This window comes from Lytechinus pictus, chromosome 11 (assembly GCF_037042905.1).
Source record: "Lytechinus pictus isolate F3 Inbred chromosome 11, Lp3.0, whole genome shotgun sequence".
Classification (NCBI taxonomy): domain Eukaryota; kingdom Metazoa; phylum Echinodermata; class Echinoidea; order Temnopleuroida; family Toxopneustidae; genus Lytechinus; species Lytechinus pictus.
The window spans coordinates 1,457,300-1,461,737 of NC_087255.1; positions in this window are offsets into that span (position 1 = coordinate 1,457,300).

Here is a 4,438-nt window from a genome sequence, read left to right on the forward strand (position 1 = left end):
AATACTAGTATAGCGAGTGGCAAGCATGCGAGAGACACGGGGATTCCCCGTCCGAAATCCCCCAATAGTCTTTCAACACAGTCCTCTTTTTACTACAGTGACATTTTTTTTTCTACAGGTTTTCTTATTTTTCCATTTACATCCATCATGTAAAATATAATTATTTGGGGCGAAGGTGAAGGAAAGACATTATTCTTTTTGGTTTCATCGTTATTTTGAATAGATGATGAAAATTATTGTGGAAATCTATGCCGCAAAACAAAAACGGTTTCATCGAGAGGCATTGTGATCATAGCATGGTACTTGAGACTGTTGTCTTCTTTGTTCCATTTATCATTATTATTTTTTCTTTCAGGACTAAAAATCCATGGCCGCTTAATGTACAGAACTGGGTGCATTATAAGAATCAATGCTACGATATGGATAGTTTTATCCCGAGATTTTATAAAGAAGGGATCGTGGTAACCAGTGTTAAACAATAGACTACATAATATTACGCTTAGCTTTCAGATGTGGGATTCCCCGCGACGAATATGGATTTCGCAACGCCATCGTTCATGCAAGCAAACATGCATGGAGCTGCTACATGGTTCATGCAAGCAAACAAAGTAAGCCTACATGTGTGATAGACATATTTTTTTTATCGGGAGGGGGGGTGGCAGCTAACAGGGGTCGGTGGCCAGGGGGGGGGGGGGGCAGGAGCCAAACATTTCCCGGTCATATCATGGTATGAACAGGCGTAATGGTGTAATGAGGCGACTATTTTGAGAGGGCCAGATATTGGTTATCGGGCAGAATTTATCTTTTTTTAAAAAGTTGCGAGCGAGCAAAGCGAGCGAGCAAAATTTTTGACCTTTTTAATACATAAAAATCCAATTTTTGTGATAGATTTTGAAATGATCGATATCCAGAAAATAATATATTTCACTCTTCTCTCTTCCATTCCTTTTTTGTGGTCTGAACGCCACTGTGAACAGGATTCTTTGCGGCAGTAGCGTGAAGAGTAAAAAAAACGAGGGGCGCAGTATGTCACATGTGCTAAAAAGCTGCTTAATATAAGTCCCGAGCGAGCGAAGCGAGCTAGAAAAAAATCACCTTTTTCATGAGAATCTACCTTTGAGATATTTTTGAAATTATATTCAGTAAATAAAATGATATCCTACACTTTCCTCCTTTTTTGTTCTTGTTTGTAGAACTTTTGGGGGTCAATGGCTTAACCCTTCCATACTCATATATGGCAGTGCTGTGCGGTTGGGGTCCGGGGCGGAGCCCCCCGGAACTTCTTGATATCAAATCTACTTAAACCTCGCAGATTGCCGCTATTTTAATCAAATCGCGAGTATATACAGAATATAGCTTTTACACAACACATTTATTAAACCCAGTTGCGTAATGAACCAAATATTTGAGGTGGTAAAACATAGCATTGTGGGAAAATTTACATCGTACATCCACTGCATGTTGGTTCTACTCTTTCTATTTGTCATTATATTGATTTTTTATGTATTGTTTTTTATTGCTCATATAATATTGTATATTGTACCTTTTTAATGGATGTATGTAAAGTGAATTGAATTAAATTTGTTAAAAGTCGCCAGCGTGCAAAACGAGCTGGAAAAAATGCCTATTGAAATTAAATTCTAAATATGTGACAGATTTTTCCATTAAATTCAGCAAATAACACATTTCATTGTTTCCATTCATTTTATCATACGTTGTCTCCTGTATAATTTATTTTATTTCCTCTTGGGTGTGGAACCAAGACCCCCCTCCCCGCGCCTGTACGTCACTGATTGAACGTGATTGAACGGGGGCGTTATAGAGCCATTTGATGGTTATAGATGAAGAGCCCCTACTGCTTTGCATAAAATTTAGCAAGCTAATAGCACAATGTATCGTGCAGGTCATCTTTCTTCCCGCTCTTTATTTTCAATCCTCGGCAGCCCGGTCGTGTTATTATTTTTTTCTTGTCCTTTTGTTTGTTTTCTAATTTAGCTTTTGACTAATTCCATTCTACCTTCGTTTCCCGCTATTGTTTGTCATTTTGTCATATTTTAATTTATTTCCCATCAAGCTACTGCATTACATAAGCCTATTACGGAATGATTTGTTATTTGTCAAATGTTCTTCTTTCGTACATTTTCCCGCTTTTTTTCCTTTTCCATTTCAAAAAAAGAAACCTTCGTTTTCTTTTTCCCTTTCCCTTTCCTCCTTTCCTTTTCCCCTTTCCTCCCCCTTCCCTCCCCCTTTCCCTTTCTTTCTCCCTCCCTTTTTTTTTTTTCCCGTTTTTTTTTTTCCCGGTGAAATCCGCCAGGGGGGGCAGCTTGCCCCCCCCCCTGCCCCCCCCCCCGCCTGTTACGCCACTGGGGGGTGGGGGCCCTTCATGGGGACAAGGTATGCCAAGATCACGTAGAATGTTCATGAACCTTATTGAGGAAGCAAAGGTTGAAGAGGGCGGATTCAATTTACACAAACCCCAGGCGAAAAAACAAGGAGTTTTTTTTTAAATAAATTTCTGGAGGGCTCCCTGCTGCGTATGGTCATTGTATTTAAGAAATGCATGCACAGAGCATTTAAATCGAGGTATAACCGCATTTGTTTTACTCTTTTTTTTTTCCTTTTCTATCTGCTACTTATTTATATTTATCATTCAATTACATTGTGCGATTTGTAATGTAGGCCTATACAATATAGTCGTAATATACATAATAAATAACAATGATAAAAATAGGCCTGGTAGTAATAGCATAAATGACAATAATAATGATAATAATAATAATTTCATTTCAATATTTTCATTCATTTTCAATTCTTGTAAAAATATGTTGATACCATGGAGGTGCCTATAGATGCCATTGGCCTTTCATAGAGAGAAGAAGGAGGGTACATGATAAATAATAATAAAGATAATAATAATGTTAATAATAATAATAATAATAATAATGATAGTAATGATAATAATAACGATAATAATGATATAACAATTATAATGATAATAATGATGATGATAAAAATAATAATTATAATTGTTGTTATTATTGTTATTATTATCATTATTATTAGTAGTAATATTATAATGATAATAATAACTGCTTTATTGATTCGATTTAGTTAAAAAATAATGAAATATTGATCAAATTAGGTAAAAGTCAGGGGCGGAGATTTTATTTTCAAATACGTTAAGTGCTCATTCCAAAGACACTCCTACAGAAATCATTTCCTTTTGAAAATCAACATTTTAAAATCATCTTAGTTTTTAGATGGGGAAAAAATCTTATTTGGCTATTTTGTTTTCGTTTTAAGAAAACTAGCAGCTATTAGGAGTCATATGTCTTTATCAAGGTGTGTGTGTTGGGGCGGGTGACATGTATGTACAGCTAGACTGCTTATTCACACTGAAAGCCAAACAGTTTATTGAACAAATATATTTAAACAACTGATTCATAGCAGACTTCTCTTTCGATTAATATAGATAGGAGTTTCAATTAAGTTAAGCATCCTGGGTGAAACTGGAGGAAGAACTTCAATAATTATTACAGATCCAAATCTAACTCTAACTATAAAATTGGAAAATGTATTAGAACACGTTCAGTAAGCAGTCATACTACATTTCTATTTTGTTAATCACACAGAAATAAATAAAGTTTAACATATGAATTGGCGTACAAAGACTAAATATAGTTAATTTATTTGTAAATGAATTTTAGGGAAATTTAAATTTTGTTGAATGTGTGTAGCAAAAAAAGAAAATTCCAGTGTTACTAATGTGCAGAACTGAGAAAATCTGATCAAATTAACCCTTCAATAAAAGGGTTAATAGCAATCAAGACAATTTCAATTTGGGGGTTTTGGAACTTAGCATTCAGTTGATTGTCTGTCTCAACCAAACAACTTCATCATTTTGGAGTTAAGATTTACTGCGGCATCAATCATTCAAAATAAATTTTACGTTTTACGCCAAAATTACTAACCACTGAACCGTGTGCAAGAGAGCACTGGCACAGCTTGGCCTTGGGGCGATGTGTTCCAGGTAACTTTATCTGTTGAAATATAGGATTAAATATAAGCGATGTGTTAATGAAACTGGGCAGGTAGCTAGGTCATTGGATTAACCTTATTATAAAAAAAAATGTAACTTTCTCAAAGATTCATCATGAAGGTTTTATCTCCCGATTTCACTGATGTTGACATAGATTCTAGGCCTACATTCTCACTTCATTCTCACCTGATCGGCAAGCAGGTGACAGTGAACTTAAGTGAGAATTGTTTGTATGTCAAAGAAATCGAGAGATAAAACCTTTGTGATGAAATTTGCAACATGTACCGTCGCAAGAAATACCGAAATACACATCGCTTAATTGTGTTAAATGTTACGCGCTTGCGATTACTGCCGCTGCACAGTGCAATTGACGCGTTAGCGGTATCCTCAGCGGGGCCT